This window comes from Chamaea fasciata, unplaced genomic scaffold (assembly GCF_029207755.1).
Source record: "Chamaea fasciata isolate MVZ Bird 193981 ecotype frontalis unplaced genomic scaffold, bChaFas1.0.hap1 SCAF_10, whole genome shotgun sequence".
Lineage (NCBI taxonomy): Eukaryota > Metazoa > Chordata > Aves > Passeriformes > Sylviidae > Chamaea > Chamaea fasciata.
In genome coordinates, this window is record NW_027094095.1 from 18,824,242 (window position 1) to 18,845,150 (window position 20,909).

Here is a 20,909-nt window from a genome sequence, read left to right on the forward strand (position 1 = left end):
GTAGCACTTTAGGACTCTTAAGGAAATGGGGGTAATTTTACCATTTACGTATACGGAACAGAAGCCTGCTTGTGGGGAATCAAGGCAGATGCATTCTTGATGTTTTTAACATATCCTCATTTCATCTTTAAAATAAAAGGCAACATTTTTGCAGAAAGGAAAACTGCTACTACTGAACTGAGGATTCCCCTCCATTCAGCACAGGTGCTATGGTTTATGCTACAAAATAATGCAGTTAAGGCTACTGTGTATGGCCCCAAGTACCCTCTGCGTGGGTCAGCCTGCTTTTAGCACCAGAGTGAAGTGCAGCCCGTGCCTGGCTGAGATGGTGTCTGACACAGGTGCCCAGGGCTGCCTCAGCATGCCGTGCTGGCTCAGGTGGCAGCTCAGCAGCTGGTCCCCTCTGAGCTGGCCCCTGTCAGGACTCATCAGCAGCCTTAGGAAGGGTAGGGGAGCGTAGGGAAGTGACCCCTACCCGCCCTTCCTGCTGTGCCCTCACAACACCACTGCTCCCAGCTCCTGTCACGCAGCTCTGCTGAGCACCAGCACAGTGTGTGTGGGAGTGATGTTTGTCAGCACGGGCAGCCCACTCGCTGCAAAGCACTGCCTTTCAAGGCTGAGGCTGGCAGCCATGAGGTAGATGGGAGCCCAGAAAGGATATAAAAAGTAAAGGGATATGGTGAGAAAAAACTATTATCCTGGAGAAGGTTTCACGTTAAAAGTTTTCCTTGTGCCCACCTTTGTGGAAATTATTTGCTGTTATGGCAAATAATTCTGCCGTGGCAGATGGTTTCACTTAATGCTATATATAATTTTTAATTAAGTGGTGCAGTGTCATCTGACTATCCTATATCATTATACCCAGTCCGTGGTTCCTTACAAAATTCCCCACAATCCACTGTCTCTTTTGGAAGCTTGTCAGAAGGACATACAGGACCTTATTTTCTAAATAGAAGCTTTCAATTTCAAGATTAAGAAAGTCATTCAATACTTGCATTTCAAACTTCTATGTAGTGCACAGATTTCTTGATCTGACCCAGGTATGAGACTATCACTCTGGTTGTCCTTGCACAAGAGGGATGGGATTCATTCACTTTGCAAAGAGAAATATAGCTCTGAGTGACACGCAAGTGGCCTCAGCAAAGGTGCACCTGGCACAAGAACAGACAGATAGGAGAACCCAATATGTGTTTTCAGGAGAATGCACCTGCGCCCCGAGCAGCCCTTGTGCACAACACCTCTCTGCTGAGTGCTAAAGGGTCTCACTCAAAACTAAAGTTACTTTCCTGCAGATCGGACCTTCCTTGCTGGTCCAGGGACTTGTGGGTCACAGGTTTCATTAGTTCTAGTGTTTGTTTGGTAAAATAACCGATTTACAAGGTCCCTTACAAAGCCATTAAATTTGTCAAACAAGTAAACATGGAAGTAGTACACATTGTAGAATGAGAAGTAGTGCACATTGTCCTGTGCAGAAATCTGGACTCTTTCTGGTAACTAATGAACTGAGGACACTGTGCAGTCTTGACACTTTTTTTTTTTTTTGAAACTGACCATGTTGGTAAATAGTTGGCAATCTCAGAGATATATAAGGGTTGGAAGGGTTGAATTTCTTCCATCTCACCTATCCTTTCCCATTCAGCCCTATTAGGTGATTGCAGGTGTTCCGCTGAGTCAGGCCTCTTCCCTCCTCATGCAGGGTTTGAACTCTTCATGGGTGTGATGTGCTTTTTCATAATTCTGTGGCATTCAAGCCATCTGATTTCTTTTATTCTGATTCAGAGACTGAACAAAGTAGCTGCATCAAAATGGCACAAGAGTAGACAAGTGTGCTGTGGGGCAGTTTAACTTCAGTCACCCTGCTGGTTGCTTTGGTGTTTAGTACATTATGCAGCCAGAAGCAACTGAGAAATCTTACTGGAATGGTGACAAATTTGTTCCTCTGGCACTTAAAATACCTTCTACAAGTATTGGTAAAATGGACCTGACAGCATCTTTCCAAACTTTAATTCGTTTAACCTGTGGGATGATTTGCCTGATTAATCAGAATGATGGCCTAAAGCTTTGTGGTTGGGTTATACTCACTAAACTTGACTACGTGGCACACCAGACAGAGAGTTGGTGCTTTCCTCTATTTCTGTCTGCAGTGGATTCAGCATGTCTGTTCCTCTCCTGTCACCACGGCCTCTGCTTTTGTTTGGAAACACGGGAACCCCTCACTTCCTTCAGCTGTGACATGCCTTTTGACCAACTGAGAAGCCAGATGCTTTGCTCCACAACTGAGCATGACAGTACTGGTCACAAGTGGTGAATAATGGGAACATAGGTAGCAAGGAAATGTTTTTGAAAACCAGTGTAAGTGCAGTAGTTCTTTCCTTGCCGTCTTCCAAGCTGTGGGTGCCTTCTCACACACGTGTTGTAGCTGTCAGAATAGGGTGGCTGTTTGCTGTGGTAGAGGAAGTTGTTGCTAACTCAGACTGTTCTTCCTAAGCTGTGACATTTTGCAGTTTTTCTTCCCTTCCTTCCTTTCACCCCCGGCTCACTCAAATGGTGGAAACAGTAAGTTTTGTGTATCTTATAACTTCCAAATGCTAAAAGTCTGGGTTTGAGGAACAAGCTTTAATAGAAACATTAATCATCATCTGATGTGAAACAGTGTTCAAACTATCCAAGTATATGTTCTCATCTGTGTCTGAATGCAACTCTTTTACAGAAAATATGTTTCAGTTGCCCAAATGTCTCCAATTAGTATACTCTGCAACACCTCTGCCTGCTGTATATCTCCTTTCAAGTACATCAATTCAGGTATTATTAATGATAATAGAAAACCTACTTAGGATTAGAATGCTGAAGTAATTGGATGTCTACTCTTACTTGAGAAACCTATGTTGTGAAGAGGCTTGGCTCTCAGTCAAGCTTTTGCAGTGATTAGATCAATTTCACAGTAATTTTTTTTCCTCCTGTACAGGAGCAACACGGCGAGGATAGCTTTACTGGTTATTACAGTCAATTCAAGTAAATAAAGTTGCTATACACATTTCTGTGAGTTGGAAGCCATATAACTTGTTTTACAATTCTAGGAGGACAATTGTATATCTTTTTTTCTGTATCAACGATAACAACATCCAGTAACTCTAACATGCATATTGTCGTGTCAGCAGTTTTGTTATTTAGGAATTTGTACCTCACCTGAGCTGCAGCTTAGCTTGCAGAGCCTCAGCAGGAAGTGTAACACTTTAATTATTTAACCAACAATAAATTGTACTTTCCTGTGTAGTGCTATTGTGTTTTATTCTTTTAAAATAAAATGTCATGTCTTTCAGAAACTTGCAGTTGTTTGGAAGAGAAAAAGATAGATTATCAGAGGTATAGAAAAGCCAAGTATTTTCTAATTACTGCTCTAGTTAAGGAAGAAAAACCCTTCTTGAGCTGCCCCCAAAGGAATTCTCTAGTTTAAACCAATAATTGCAATTAAGAACATCAACTAAAAGAATTTTGCTTTTAAAAGCTTAAACTTTTGCTCCATTAAAATTGAAAGACAAGGGAAAAATCTAAAAAGGATTTAATTAACTAGTAAACTTGAGTGTTTAGCAACTGTAAAAATGTTTTGATTTCTGTAGCAATAGAATACAAATCAACTTGGAGATTTTAAAGATCAAAGTAAAAATAATGGCAGAAACACTGATTGGCTATTTATTTATTTCTATTTTTAATTGAATTTTTAAAGCTCAGTATTTCAGGATATTTTTTCCCCACTTACTATGGGTTATTTGGATTTGGTGTTTAACTTTGCTTTTATTTTGTAAACTTTAAAAGGCAAAATAATCTGTGTGACCCTTAATAAAGCCTCACTGGTAGAAAGTTGCTCTCAGATATATCAGCTGTTTCAAGGGACTGTAACCAGCAAATTTCTGCCTTCTGTTCATGTTTGGGCTCAACTGTAACTCAAATAACTCCAATTAAGGTGTCAGATCAGTAACTGTGAATTGACTGGTCCGAACTGTGGAGGGTCTTGGATGTAACATGCTGCATCCCACCAGCTGCAGAGAACTCCAGCCTGAAAGAATGTACAGAGCCTTACTTTTTTTTTTTTTCTTTTCTTTTTTTTTTTTTTTTTTTTTTCTGAAAGGACAGGTAATTGGAGAGAGCAGTAGGTCAGTTCCTTTTCCAGGTGACAAGAGGAGACAGCCTCAAATTGCACCAGGGGACATTTAGAATGGATATTAGGAAAGATTTCTTCACTGAAAGGGTGGTCCAGCATTATGATAAGATGCCCAGGGAAGTGATGGAATCATCATCCCTGGAAGTATTCAAAGAAATGTAGATGTGGCCGTTAGAAATATGGTTTAGTGGTGGATTTGGCAGTGCTTGGACTTGATTGTAGAGGTCTTTTCCAGCCTTGATGATTCTATGATTTTATAATCATTCTGTTCCTCTTGATACCAGTTTCCATTATTACAGCTTATCTGCTATCCTGTCCCCTGAATTACACGATTGTTTGGATTCTGTTGTAGGTTGCAAAGATACACGTTTGGGCTGTTAGTTAAAACAGCTACTACAATTTCTGCTCCAGAAGTGTCTTGCTGTTTATGAATTATTGAGTTTATGTTCTTACCATTCATGACTTTGGCAGAATCATTTGACTGAAGTATGGCTCCATTAATCTCTCTCTTCACTATTTATATGGAATAATTAGTTTAAAATTTCGCTCATCACATCTGCGTTAGGTATAACTTCTAGTTACTCCTGGGGCAGCACTTGTAGTGGGAATTCTAATCAAATGGCATGGTCACAACAGTGACCTCCTCTCCTGCTATTTATTACTCTGCTCTGTGTATGGATGCAGCAAGTTAACTACACAGGCTTCCTCATGGATTTTTTAGGGAAGTTTTAAAGAAGTTCAGAAACTCTCATTGATTTAACACTCACACTTCCGTGTGTGATTTCTTTGATTTACAGATTAGGTGGGTGCATCTGGATCAAGTGGGATGAGTAGCTTTTTGAAATATGCTGAAAGATAAGGTTTTTCTAAATATCACTAAGTCCTTGAGTAGCTATTCTTTTTATACTTATGCAAAATCTATGTGTTCCTTTATTTGTTGTTCACAGAAGGACAAAGCTTTCAAACTGTGGTGGCTAAAATTATATGTCACCACAGTTAATACATCTCAATAAAAGAAAGAGGATTTAAAGATGCTGAGCATTTCATTTTGTGCCACTGAAATCCAGGAGAACCAACAAGTTTTCTCTCATGTTAATGAAAAATGATTTTCACTTATTTTTATGCATATAGGTTTGAAAGCTTCATTTTAAGGTGCTTAAATTAAGAAGACTGTCCTTTGTTGATTAGACTTTTTCACAAAAATAAATGAAGAAAAGTATTTGCCCTCCTTTAGTACCTTAAGTCCATGTGTACCCTAAGGATTAATCTCTTTAATTTAGATTATTTGTCCTGAATGAGAAATAGCCTGAAGGTTACTGGGCTCTGTATAGCTACCACACAGAACGGGTTATAAACATTATTACTGCAGTTCTGTGCAGCCCAGGTGGAAAGGACAAGGATCACTATTAAGCATTTTTATAGCACAACATATGTACAAGCAAACAGGCAAACACAGAGGAGACAAAATAGGACAAGAGATGAGGAAAACAAGGCTCTAAAGATATCACTGGTGAGAAGGTGTTGGCTAAGGAAGAATTCAAACTGGAGGATGGGAAGGGTAGGAAGGCCCACTAAGGGTGAGATGCAAGGCAGTAAAGAAAGTGGGAAGCCCTGTGTTATGATGCTGCGCTAGGTCTCTGCTCTATGAACTGTGGTGGGGGTCTCACAACAATCATGAAGTGAACAAATCCATTTGCTTTAATTTTCATATCCTCTTTATTCTGCCACTACACACAAACATCTGTATTTACACTGAATTTTTCAGTGAATGCATTACTGTTTGCTGGCCTTTGTTTCTCCTTCCTTAACCTCCAGTGCAGTAAAAATACAGCTGCCATTGCCATGTTAAAAAACCAAAACAATTTATCATAATACTTTTTCCAAAACTATTCTTCCCTTTCAACATACGTAGTTTTGATCAATATTTTGTGCATGTAGATAAGGTATTGTAAAGTATTTAAGCTACTTTGGTAAAGTAGCCTGTGGCATATAAGCCTGGTGAAGAGGCAAGGACAAGAGCAGCTAACTTTTTACATCATTAGCCTTTTCTTAGATATAATAACAAAGAAAAAAGGATCAGCATTTTAATAAGAATAAAATCAGAAGCTAAAGGTTATTTGTAAGATTAGTTTTGGGATCAGAGTTGAATAAATATTTTTTTAGGGCTGGAATTGTTGTGCAGAGAAATTTGTGTCAGTACTGCACATTCACCAAAAGAGAGCAACATAGGCACACTGTACGTGCTTCAGGCAAGGGGCCATTTTACACTGTAAGCAGGAACATACTGTCCTCTGTTTTAGTCTATATTTTGCCTGCCTCGGAATGTGATGAATGTGGTGCAATTATTATTTAGGTTTATAGTTATTGATGATGTATGTTTTATGGATCATATTTTTGTCTTTCACATGTTTATGTACAATATGTTTCCTCATTCATTATGATTACATTTAGGATACATGCTTAGATGTTTAGTGAAACACTGTTGCTTTTCTTTCCTGCTAGAAACTTTTTTCAACAGCAGAATTTGTGTTCATGACTTTTCTTTGGCTAAAATCATTAAAGTGTACTTAACATTTTTAGTTTTATTAAATGTTTTGGCATGAGATTGTGTTTGATTGACTTGGAAAAAAAGCATTTGTAGGGCTAGAAGTGAGCTGCTTTTTTTTTTTTTTTTTTTTTTTTTTTTTTTTTTACATTAGTATGTCACTATCCTGAGTGTGAAGACTATTTTATTTAATATTCAGATTCATTTTGCTGAATAATCCTTCTAGCCCCAAAGCTAATAAATGCACTCAGAAATACTTACTTAGGTAAGTGCTTGGAAGTTTTTTGAACTCCCTACTATTATGTCCACCTTGAGTAAGCAGCTGTAAATTTTTTTAAAGCAAAACTAAAGATAAATGATCCTCAAAGTAAAAGAACGAGGGCTTTGTAATGCACAAGATTATTTGTGGAAGCACTTACCTGGAGCGTCCAAAACCTACCTGTGTAATTTCTTGTGACTTGGATTTGGGGGTTGGTTATTAGCAAGGTGCTTCTTTACATCGTCTGTATACTTGTGCACCCTGTGGCCCCTGGCTGGCATCGAGGTGTTTGGGGCACAGTCATGTGACCTTGTTTAGAGCAGCGCTAGATCCAGTGATCTTTGTGGGCCGTAATGAGGGGAGATCTTACTGCAGTGGGAAAGGAAGACATGAGCAACACAGTCTCTCCTGCACCAGGCTGAGGAGGGGAGTTCTCCCTCTTTTTTGTATGAAGGAGAGAAAGAATAATTTGACTTCATTTTCCTTGTTAGTTCAGCGGTTGAATTAAAAGAGATCCAAGTCAATTTCAGCTATATTCCTCCTAAGCCACCAGAAACTAAGATCTGTGAACTTTCTGGTCACTTCCAATGTCCCAGTAATAGACATTTCTTCAGTACAGTAACACTGGCTGCACACAATAGACCAGTGTTTGGGAGGATGTTCTGTAACCTGGGGTCCTCAGGCAGTGATGGGGCTGGAGTTCCAAAGTGCAGCTTGTGCCACTGCCCCCCCCCCCCCCCCCCCCGCCCCCGACTCAACAGCACGGATGGCCTCAGGCACGCCCCAAACTCCACAGGGATTCTTGAACAGATCCTGTCGTCCAAATGGCTTTACTTGCATTCACTTAAGAGGGTCCAGCAAAAAGTCAGCTGAATGACATCTTTGGGCTTGTGGCAGGATGGAGAGAGAGTACAGAAAAAGAGGAAAAGAAAATCCTGAAAAATTGCTGTAACAAACCAGCATCCCATCATGGTTATTAGGCATATGGATGGTGCATAGTAACAGAAATGAAATATGAGATTTATGTAAAATAGGAGTGTGTTTGAATTTAAATGTGGCCAGAGGCAATGCAAATGATGGTGTTTTTAGTAGAAACCTTGCATGAAAGGCTTGCTGGAGCCAGGAAGTACTAGGTGTGGGTGTCACTGGAAAGAAAATAGTAGTCTACTGTAGCCTGGATTTTTGAATGTATGTGCCCCTATATACTTTCGTTTAAAGATAAATAGTTAATATCAGACTTCAGTATTCTGTGGAAGTTCCCTGTGAAGAACAAAAGGGAAGCCCTGATAGATGCTTGGTGTGGGAGTGAGAGTATATTGGGCTCTGGAGAGCTGAGCAAAGATGCAGCAAGATTTGGCTGTGCCGGAGGCTTTGAGCCCGTGTTTGTTTGTTGTGGTGCGTCTGTTGGAACAAGCAGCTCTTCATCTGAGACCTCTGTGCACAGAGAGTGACCCTGTGTGTGCCAGGCAGACTCTGCCCCTGAAGAGCCACGCTCACATCTCTTTGCCAGCTGCTTATAAACATTGGATTGAACCTGCTTTTCAATCTCACTAGAAGAGATGTCTGCATAAGCTGCACAAAGTCTAAATGTAAGGACTGCATGTAAATAAGACAAAATGTATATATCTTTATGGATCTACATGCATGTACACATTAATTTTACTCAAAATAATTAAATCCAGATTTCTGGAAGACTAGATTGTTCAATAAAGACTGTTTTTCTGCCTGTGAGCCAAGGCATCATCCTTTTTCCAAATATTTTCATACTAAATAATCATTTGAAAGAAGGATAGACTAGTAATTCTGGGGCTGCTGAAGCTTTCAAGCCTTAGGACTCTGGATGTTTCACATCTCAGACTGAAACAGAGCATTTTTGAAACTCCTGCTGCAAAGGCATGGGGTCTTGCAACAAAATTTTGGCAAGTTTCCTACAGAGTGGGGGTACAGTGATTCTGTCCAAATGAGAGGTGTTGGCATAGTTTAAAAAGCTGAATTTAGGAACGCTGCTGTGTGACCTTATGGATTACTTGCTTTTATAGACTGAACTCACTTTCCTAATTCTGACTTACAATATGAGGAAAGAGTATTCCCTCTTTCCAGATTAATGAGATTCATCATGGGTTATAAAGTCAGGCTAGGGAACCTAGCTGAGGGAAGACCATCTGCACAAGAGACATCTCAACGAGAGACCCTCATGGGTTTCTGAATCTACATTTTGGCACATAGTTTCCTAGAAACTATTTTCCTGTGAAAAAATGTTGTTAATGAACTGACTGTTTAATTCACTATAGTAGCTGTCTATGTATGTACCTAATCAGCCATGAATGGTATTTTAAGTATTTAACTATGTTAAATTATCAATGTGAATTAAACTGACTTCAGTATGAATGCCAGTGGCACACACAGAGACAAAATGCTTCCGGACTAAGTTTGTGCAATTTCTGTGAACAAAAGGTGCTTATCCATTACTAACAACTTATATATTAATCAATATAATTTGTCATGTTGTGACTGAACCATTCTTATTTAGAGTGAAGAGTGTATTTCCATGACTCTTCTTGCTCTGCTCTTTGGTCCTTGCAAACCTTTTGCTTGGGATGCTCTGGTTTACAAAAACGCCGAGAATGAAACAATGAAACTGCCAGTTTTAGACTATAAATTCAGGGACATTTTGGTGAAATGAGTTTGTGTGGCTAAGAACACCCCTCCTTTAGGTTCCCACTCACAGAAGGTATAGGAAAAACAAGAAGAAACATCCCTCTGTAGGTGGGATGATGTTTTTGAAATGTTAAGCAAATGAGCGTGTCAGTGCTGAGAGCTTCCTGTGCTCAGGAAGTGCCCAAATACACTCTGTGCAGTTGCACAGGAGTTTCTTGCTTTGACCTGCACCCTTTGAGAGTAATGGGTTAGTGTTTGAGACTGGAACCCTGTAGCTCCAAATTGTGATAATGTAAATATAAAAAACAGCTAGGATTGATCCTTGAGCCGGGATTACTTTTCATGGTCATACTGTGCTTCTGTGAAGGTCAAGTTTGGGAGAAACTTTCTATATATATGCATATGTCTATTTAAAAAAACCCCACCAAACCAACAAACCATCTGTTCCCCTGATCATAATCTGTACTGGTGTCCAGGTTTTTGATTATTTTTAGTTTGCCTCTTTCTAGCTTCTATTTATTGACAACTATTTTCTGTTCATCTGTCTATGCAAAGCAGAATCTAAAATGCTTTGTGCAGTTGGTAATGGAATTCCTGGCAAAGGTAGATTTCAGGTGCTAGGAGAGAGAAAATTTATTGGAATGGGAGAAACATCCAATTCAGCTCTTGCTGTGTTTGCCTCTCTGACTTGTTTGTGTAGCACAATACTGTAGCTCTTACCACCTAAACAGTCCTGCATCATCTGGTCCCCTGCTGTAAGGGCGAGATGTCTAAAAGAGCTCAGCAGGGGCATGGGAATTGTAGAACTTGAAGATCAGACCAATACAGAACTTAAAATAATTGTTTAAATCTGTAGTATCCAACTGGTGGTGGATGATGGCTTCAGACTTCTGCTTCTCATAATAATTTTAATGAAGCTGCAGCATTCCAGCCATGTGTGATGTGAATTTGGAGACTGGTCGTTGGTCTGCAGTGCCCTCAGCAGCAGGATGTGGACACTGCTGCCACACTGCTGCCAAGCTGTAATTGTGTTACCCAAATAAAGCATGTGAGTAGTGGGATGATATCGGGTATTTTTAATAAAATTATTTTAGCTTTTATTTTAGACAGAAAAGCTTTTTAAGTTTAGCAGTCATTTAAAGTGCTTTTAAGCATGTAACTGGAATGTAACATGAATTATCATTTCACATTTTATTGCAATTCTTTGCATGCTGTCAGTGATTCCTGGCTCTGTAAATTATTGCTAAGTTAGGCCAACCTACAAATCCTGATATCTTTGCATAATCTCTGTTGTGAACAGTAAAAGCATGTGCATTCTGCTAATCCATATTCAGATAGAAGCCTGCAGTCAGAACGCTAAATATAATTTGGTTTTAGGCCAGGAAAAATAAGTTATCTTTTTTTTTTTTTTTCCCCCCATGAAAAACACTATGAAGCAAATGAAATACTGCCTTTTTTTGTCTTTTTGTTTTTTATTTTTAAAAAAATATTCCACAGCAGACATTCTCCCCACAGAAAACAGCAGGAGAGTTTTCTTACATAATAATCTGACAGATGTGTCATGGTATCTAATCCCTTAAACCTCCAAAGCCCTCTGATAGTGGATGTTTTAAAAGGCCAGATTGAAAAGCATGCTGCTCTTTTATTGAGTCTGCCCTCAGTGCCCATTCCACACTTGATCGCTTCATTTTGCTAAAGCATAGTATGTGATAACTTGAAGTCAAGAGAAAAAAAATATATATCTTAGAAATCAGAATTAAAAATATCATTTAAACCATTAATGCCAAATGAAAATGTCATTTACACCTGGATTTTTTTTTTTGCACTTTCTGTGAGATTCTGTCAAGAAGTGAATCAATAATAATTACACACACAGAATGACCAGCAGACTTGCAACTGAACCATCAGGATTTTCACATTCCTGAGCTATGCAGCCGTGTAATCACATTACTGTAACTCTTGTACCTCGCGTCTCGGGCTTGCTGTGCCTTCCAGCATCGAGTCTGAGTGCACCGCAGGCCGTTCCAGCTCGGGGACTCTGCCTTCTTCTTGCCTGGGTAATCACCTGGCATTCTTTTTAAAATAACAAAGTCATTAGAAAAGTCTTTGCCTCTTAGCTCATTTTAGCCTTTTCTTTTTCAGAGCAGTTATAGCTTTAATAATCCAAATGTCAGAGGGAACATGAATTCAGAGGATCAGGGTTTCAGTTAATCATGTTAAATAAGTTCCCCTGATAGTTAGGTACAGCTGCATACGACCTTATTTTGGCTACCAGGAATTTTAGATAACTGGGGCTTGGGTAATCAACATCAGAATACCTGTGCCTAATGCACCATTTGCCATAAATTTGTGTTCTACATAATTAAAAAAAAAAATCATATCGTATACTGTTACACATGTGTTGGATTTGTACTTGTACTGAAATTTAAAGGAAGCAAACGTTTAGAAAGAAAAGCTGGCTTGTTTGGGATTTTGACATCTGCAAAAATGCAATGTGGTCTTCAATGTATATGTAAAAACTGATGCTTTAGAATACGTAAGAACATCTAGAATTTATTTTGAAAATATTTTTCATACTTGTTGTGATAAAGTCACAGTTTTCTGGTTTTTATAATCCTCATTACTTTTGCTAGGGCAATTATTTAGGGCTTTATCTTTGAAATGTGAACTGACTTATCTTACCTGATGAGGTTATCAAAGATTTGTGAAATGACACTCTGGCACTGAGAAACTAATCATCTTGTTTGATGACACAAACCTGTCTTTTTCATGAATTCAGCAGCTAACCTTGATTTTACACATGGCCAGTTTCTACATTTTTTTTTGCAGCTTAAAAGAAGAAACATTTTTCAACAGATTAATCCTGTAATGCAGTGATTTCTTTTTACAGTGAGGGTTTCTGAGTGATTTTTAGTTTTGTTCATGCTAAGGTTCTTTATATACCAGCTGTATACACATAGAATGCAAGATAAAAACAGAAGAGGACAGACAAGAAATGAAGATTATACACAAAGATTTCTAGGTTAAAGTGGTTCTGCCAATCTAGAAAATGTGAAATACAAGGTTATAAAAAGAGCTCTTTATTATTTAAGTGGCACATGTTGCATTATGAACAAGAGCATTTTTTTCATGTAGATTACAGTGCTGTCTAAGGATGGCCTTCGGGCATTGTACATCCCTTCTTATGGGGTCAGGCTTCCTCCGCTTTTCTTGCGGAGAATTGACCATTGTCAAATTCTGACTTCTCTATGATTTTTTGTTTGTTTTTAATTACTGTGTGTATATCAAGGAAATCTTGATGATTTAAATGAACACTTTAACACTTGGGCTTAATCTACAGCATGCTACAGCATGTGTATTTCTCCTGCACTGAGATTGGATAGTGGATTTCAGACCCTTGTCTCAACGTGGACAGGGACTCTTTGGTAAATCAGTGATACAGTATGAATGTCTAGGCAAATCCCACAGCAGCTTGCTTGATTTGACTGTTCAAGTCTGTAAAGAATGGGGAATATGAAAGAAGAGAAATGATGTTTTTTTCCTTTCTGGCCAACTGAAGGAAGGGAAACCTCTGTTGGTTGTTTTGATGTTAATTTTACTGTCTGTTGAAGAATGAGTGTTTTCAGGAGCAAGGATTTTCATGGAACCATTTCATTCCAGAATTTGTTGTTTATTCTGTCCTTTTGGCACTGTCCTAATCCCTGTGAAACAAACTAGGTGTTACTGGGGAGTAGAGAGCCAGCCTGGAGAGCTTTTATAAAACCACTGCTGTCTGTTCTTAGGCAGCTATTTTGATCAGTTTGACCCAGTTGGTATGTCTCCAAGGCTAATAATTTTTCTGCTGTTGGGAGCACTCTATCAGTTAACCCGTTATGGGAACACTGTAGACTTCAGTCCTGCAGTAGATAACAAGGTGAGGGGTCTGCTCAATTCTGTTGCCTTGCTAGAGTAACAGATACGCCTTCTGCTCGTGTATGGAATTTGCTAAAATAACAGGTTGTGATTAAAGTGCTTTGATTTTTGGAGGTTCAGGCTTTCTTCGTGACTTTTGAATGATAATTTGGGCTCGGAATCTCACACGTACTTAACAGCTATGTAAGCTGTTAGGCATTTGATCTTCCTTTAAGTGGCAATGACTGTTTTAAAATCATCCTGCCCTTGCTATCTCAACCTGTTATTGATACCTCATAGCCAATTGTTTGTTTGAAACCAGAGCTCTGCAACAGGATCAGCAAAGTTGAATTGCAGAGGCACTTTTTGAGCAGGCAGCAGCTGAATGCTGCTCATGCACAAAGCAGCTGAAACCAGAAGCAGAGGAACTATGGTGTGCTGAGATGTGACCAGAATACTTGCATAGAGAGATTTTTTTTTTTCCCACCTTGCAGTACAAATCAAAATTTGGGTCTCTGGTATCTTAGGATAATATCCTAGATACTGAACTGTAGATGATATCTCTTTTCTCATTATAAACTTATATCAAGCAGAGGAGTTTCAACAAGAAAGACAGACCTCCTATTTAGAAATATTTTGATGGAGTGGGGTTTTTGTTCATGCTTCACCTTGATGGTTTGAGTGCTCACTCAAGCTTGTGAGATATTATAGATTTGTTGGTGGTTTTTCCCCTCTCCCCCCCTGCAAATTAAGCAGTGGTGGGCTTTTGCAGGTGGAGAATAGAATTTAGCTCTCTATTTCTAGCTGGTGGTTCTCAGCTGTCTGTGGAGGGACAGGATTAGCTGTGCAAATTGTTCTTGTGGATCAAGCCCTTCATTTCTGTGGCCCTCTCCTCCCCACCTGTAAATCACAGGGCACCACCAGCCTGTGGCACGGCAAGGGAAGATTCAGAAGGTGTTTGGGTACTGCCTTGTGCTGGTGGCGACCATGCAGGCATTGCAGCCAAGGGTGAAATGGCTTTGCAAGGGCAGATACAGAGGGGCACTAAGGTGCCAGATTTCCACATAACTTAGTTCTGGCTTAATCTGCTGATTCTATTTGGATTGTTATTCAAAACCAGCTGGTTTTCCTTGATGAACACCCAACTTTTTCAACTGGCCCGAGTTTCATGAAATATGACCGTGTACAATGTCAGACTGTTTCTATCTAAAATACATAGTTGCTAGGGAAAGATATTATTAAATGAATAATTGTAGTCTTTCTTTTTCCTGTGTAGCTACCACACAAAAGTTTCTAATATTCTGTCCTCTTAATTTTGATGTATATTTTGATATAGTTTATGAAGCACATAAGACCTTATTTCTATGACTGAGTTTCAGTTTTGCAAAAAAATCATGTCATGATTAAAAAAAAAAATTAAGGTTCTGGTTCCTGATTCTTTGACTCTGTTAGTGATATTTACACCAAATGTATTCTGCTTGAAATAGGAGAGAGTTACTGTAAATGAATACTGTTTATTTTTTTGTGTAATGTTTGCTACATTGTTGAAGCTCTACTTTTAAAAAACCCCAAACAATAAACCTGATTCTCTGATTCTAGAATCACATTACAGCACTTCCAGGTGCTGCCATATACAATGCTTTAGTGAAGGAGCCTTCAAGAAGGAAACATAAACCAGGGAATCTACACTAGATGACTTGAAGAAGATATCAGAAAATATATCATTCTGTTCCTTTAAAAATGGAGCAAGAAACTCCCTGGTCCTGCCTAAATATTTAGGGAAATTACAGGCAAGACATACATAGGGTTCTCCTCTGCCTCAAGTCTATATTTCACTGGATATTTAACCATTTCTATTTTAAAGAACTTTCACAGGTTTACTGCATTTATTTATTAGCAGAAAGGTTACAGTCACTGAGAAACTGTTGAAATCTGCCATGGCCCATCTGTCACCAATTAGATTCACTGTTATCTTTCTACATCCAAAATTTGGATGCCCAGAAATCATGAAGTCAGCTGTCTGGCCATGACATGTTGCAGGAAAGAATACATAAAATTTCTTACACTGAAACTCTTCACTTTTTTACTAATGAACTAATTGTTCTTATGGCCAAAGTGGTACACTTGAGACCAAACATTAGAGCAGCTATCTAGAAGAGAAAGAGATATAGTCCTGCTCTAATTACAGTTTATTTAAAATAGGTATGTTACTCTAACTGGATGAAAAAAAGAGTAGTGTTCCTAATCTAGAGCTACAGATTCCTTCAGGCACCTAGGGTTAGGCGGAGAGTTAGTAGGAAGGGTGTGCAGCAGGAAGGGCCTGGTTTCAGGGGAGGGGAGCTGTGACAGCCAGGTATTCCCCTCTGAACTGGCAATTCTGCACAGTTTTTGTGGGATGCTCTTCATGTGCCATCACAGCAGATCAGGCCAAATTCTGGTATTGCTTGCTTCTATGAAGAGCACATGGGTTTGTGCAGGTGTAATGGGTTGGAAATTAGTGAAATTACACAATAATTCTGCTGGCACTTCAGAAGGAGGAGGAAAATTCACAGTCCTTTGCAGCTGGATGAGGCGATTACCTACAGGAAAATTATTCATCTGAATAGACAATTTTGCAAATGAAACTGCTGGTTAAAAGTGGTATTATCTCAAGACCCCTTCTAGTGAACTATTAATCAGAAAAATTAGAGATCCTAGGTTCAGTTTTGCTATGTGACTTAGCCACCTAATTGCCATGTACTTCACCTGCTGTTCACTGGAAAGGCACATGGTGTGACAGCTGTCAATGGTATCCACTGTTAAAAAAAACCCAGATAAACTGAAAAATCCATGACATCTTCTGTTGACTGTGGGACTCATATTGTGATGATTTCTGGTGGTGCTGCATGAAGTGGAGTTATGGTTCGAAATCAGAAGAGATCAGAAGTATCAGAAGATAGATAGCAGGGAAATGTCCACACCATGGATGAGTTACAGAGGTTCTGACTTTGTGGAGAGGGAGGTTGTTGCTGCTGTTCTGCTGGAGGACTGAACACGTTCACAGAGAGCAGAAGCAGGGGGTACCACTATTGCAACAGTTGCTGCAGAATCAGAGAGCAATTGGGGTAGACTGGATCCTGAAGTGAAACCCTCCTGCTCAGAACAGGGTCAGCTGGAACAGGTTGCTTGAAGCTGTGTCCAGCTGGGTTTTGAACATCCTTAAGAATGGAAACACTGCAGTCTGCCTGGCAATGTGTTCCAGTGTTCAATTGCCCTTACACAATAAAAATAGTTGTTCATATACTTAAATGAAATTTCTTGTATTTTTTATGGACAAGTCCTGTACATTCTGGGTAAATAAACCCCATGGTTACAACACTGACAGTCTTTAATAAGAATCTTTAACCCTTCCTCCCTCCCCCATCCTCACAGCCATTGGTCTACTGCAATGATTGCAATTCGTACAACCCAGGAAGATTTCAAGATAGTATTTGGTTGTGAAAAAGTATCCATAAGAAGAACTGGATTTGGTTCTAATACTGAAAACCAATATTGACAAGTGTGTACTATTCAAGACTTAGTACTGCTGCAGTTCTTTGCTGGCAGCCTCTTATGTGGTGAAGGTCAGAAAGAACACGGCTTTGTAACCAGGCAAAGCTGAAGTCTGACTGTTATTAATTTAATTATGTAAGGATAAAATGGCTGTAGTCACCATTAAGAGATGTTTAATGTGATAGATATAAATCACTTCAGCACTATAATGTCGTTGAAATGAATGGAGCAGCTATAGCTTGTAACATTTCCTGTCCCATCAATTGCAGTCAGAGCTGTTTTCGAATTTCAGATTACATTAAAGTTGCTTCCAGTGTTTGGATGCTTAAATGCCAGTAGTTTTGGAAGGTGACGACTATGGAGGTCTCCATGTATGTTTTCCACTGTGATCCAGCTGGCATATTCATGCAGCTGCTACTTTACAGTTTATTCCAAGAGTTTTGTTTTAATTTTCTTCTTCCTTCAGACGCTGTATTCTGACAGTGCTCCTCTCTCAGTTCACATGGAGAAAACTTATCGCAAGATCAGCATCTGAATTGGGACCAGTGGTCTGTGCTTATTAACAAAAATGCTTAGGGGGTGCAGATAGGTTAATTGAAGTTAGTTGTGTGTGACCAGGTTGGTTTCTCTTTAATCTCTTATGTTTAAATTTCATATGCATGAAGACAATTAATCCTCTTAACTGCTGTAGACTTTGAATGCGTAGTAAATAAGTGGCCTTTTTAATTGATGCTGCAGTGTTTGCCTGTTTAAACCAAAATAAAAGTAAAGAGCTACACTAGGCCTTGAGGGAATCTTCCTCAGTGCAGTGAGAGGTTCTATTATGTAAAAGGCTTAAGAATCTTCCCAGCTCATTATTTTTATAGTACTGTCTGGTTTGCTCTTTTAAGACAATGTTCTTTTTTTTAGCATCAACAATTTTGAGATTAGAGAGCACTTCCTAAGTCAAGGCAAATTGAGCATGGTATTTCAGCACCTGGCAATCAAAGATGCACTTCTTATGCATGTGAGTTAACACTGCTATCTTTCTATTTTTTTTTTTTTTTTTTTACTGAAACCCAAAAAAGTTTCTCTCAAGTTAAGGGCTTGTTATTTTTGCAATGTGTACTTATTTCTTCACAGCAAATCATGAAGTGCTTTACAGAGTGTATATCTAGGGATTAATCGCTAGCCAACCAACCAAATTACTGATATTCTGTACCTATAAATCTGTACAATAGTTTTAATGAGATGTGAAGAATATGTTCATCATTCTAATTGAGTTTTGAATTTTGTTCAGGTAGGATGTTAACACTTATTCCACTGAATGCCATGTTAGTGACACTTAATAAGCACATCCTTTTTTATACCAGATTTCAGATCCTAGCTGTGTTTCTTAAATCATTGTTCAGATGTTGTTTTACTGTGGCCTGTGTGATGAATAGATTAGGTGTAATAAGATGGAAGGAAGGATCTGACATTTAGAGATAATTTTTCATACATGAGGTATGGTAGAGAAAGAGATTGTTGTCTCATTTGCAATGAAATCTAAATTCACATGAGTTTCACAATAAATATTTTGCCAGGCTGCCAATGTCCTCAGTGCCAGGCAGCAGCTGAGAAGAGATGAGAATTGTTAGTGCCTCAGAGAAGCTTTTTCCATAGGTGCCACACTCACTCACCGCCTCAGCCTGATGCTGCATAGCTGTGCTCTGAAGCTCTCAGATCTGATCACACTTACTTATGCATGTAATTGTTTTCATATGTAATTTGTTATTAAATTCACTCATATTTAATGATTTTGGGGAACCAATAATCTGTGATAAGTATAGTCTGTACTTTTGAATAGCTTTTCTTTGAGGTCCTTAATTTTTTAACACAACTTTTAAGGTCAGTGGTCCGACTGTGTAAATTATTAAATACTTCTGAATTTTTTATAAATTTTCCCAGCGATGCAGACTGGATTTTTTCTGCCTCTTCATAATTCCTGGATCTGTGCAGTATGGCGAGTGATACTGTACATTCTTTGATTTCTTTCAGAACATAGTTGTTAATGTGAAATCTAAGCACTCATTTTACAAAGTGTAGCAGTAACATAGAAAATATTTTGCTCCTCCAAATAGAATTGACCTGTCTTTATGAGACTGAACAGCAAGTATCATGTTCATCCCACTGGTTGGGCTTCCTCTAGTGGACCCCAGGTACCTCTGTGGATCAGTTCTCAAGGCAAAGGCTGGCGCTACCCCAGAACAGAACTGTTGCAGCAGAATTTGACAGTCTGCACTTCCACTGACTCTAAATCTGAACATTCTGCCCTAGGTCAGACATTGCTCCTCTGAAATTGTGGAGCAACATGATGCTTCTCATTTTAGTAGGGTAACAGTACAGGGAAACATTTTGCAAGGCAGGAACATGTCAAGTTGAAGTCCATTTGAAGAATTATTCCAAAGAAAGATGCAGCCATAAGTAGAGAGACATTTTTAGGGTATTTCTCAGACTGCTGTAGATTTCTGTTAGGGATCTTGTTTGTTTTTATCTGTTTGAGATTCCTGACTGGAGATCCTTATTCTCTCTACATGACCTTGACTATTTTACTTGAACATCTATGCGACTGTGCTAAGGCAGCCCTTTGGAATTGGTGCCCTCTCTATTTTCTTGTTTCCTAAGCAAGAATCAACCTATAGAAATAGCTGGCAACTCAAGAAAAAATCCCTTGTGGCTGGACAGGCACGTTTATAAAGTATCTGTGTAATATGGGGAATGAAAAGCTGAAAATGCCTCTAGAATTCCATGGACAAGTCATCCCCCTCATCTTGACCCTCCTCCCCAAGATTCCTACAGACTGTTAAGAAGTCACGCCATGACCACATCAGCGGTATGGAGTGACACTGAACTGAGCTTCCTGGGCTGCCTGCACAATTTACAGACTATATTACTTTCCTCTTCATAATTCTTGAGTGGAAGAGATTAACACCTCTGTGTGCTGGCAGCTTATTTTTTTTTCAAATTTATTTATTGCAGAATGCAGTGCTGCTTATCCTTCCTGAGCCCCTTCTAGAGGGAGTGAAAAGGCTTTACCTGGTAACAGCATATTGCAATGGGCACACAGGATATTAATAATTTGTGGAGCAGATAAACACACTGCCAGTTACTTGCTGCAGCAATGAAACCTGTAAGTCACAATGAGCTAAAATTTTCCCTGTGCAAAAATTTTCAACTGGACGAGTTTATGCTCAAGGGAATTGAGAACTATCCCTTCTGATATTTCAGTGTCCACACCTTTCCATGGGTTGGAAATGTTTGTCTGTAAAGCAATAACTCTGCTAGATAAGCAATAGCTTTAGAAACATTTATCTGAATTTTGAAGCTTGTTTCACTTTCCCATGAGCACATATCTGAAACAGTTCAAATAGTTCTCAGTTGGAGACCACCATTAGAGGGTTTGGTGTGTGCAGCCCCCTCAGTGTGCCTATTTTATCATTGTGCCCACATCACCTTCTAGGCAAAAAGTAAAAATGTGGTTCAGTAATTGAAAGCATTTAAATTCAAATGTGAATGCAAATATTTGCAAACACGAAGTTTTTATTTAGGTCAGTGTTTAGATGCTTGTTGCCTGCCCTTAATAAAAATCAGTGCAATATTTTCCTATCAATGACAGTCACATCAGATACATAACCAGCAGTTGTAAAAGAAGCTATATATATATAAAAAAAAGCTATTAATTAGATTTTCCAAACCCAAATATTGCTCCCTCACCAGGAAAAAGTTCCCCAGCTTTTAAACCAAGAACTTTCTTCTCTGACTTTTCTAAATTTAGAAATTTTTGTAATATAAATATTCTATGTGTTGTGTGACACTCTGAGTAGATGAAATGTGACTGGTTTTGT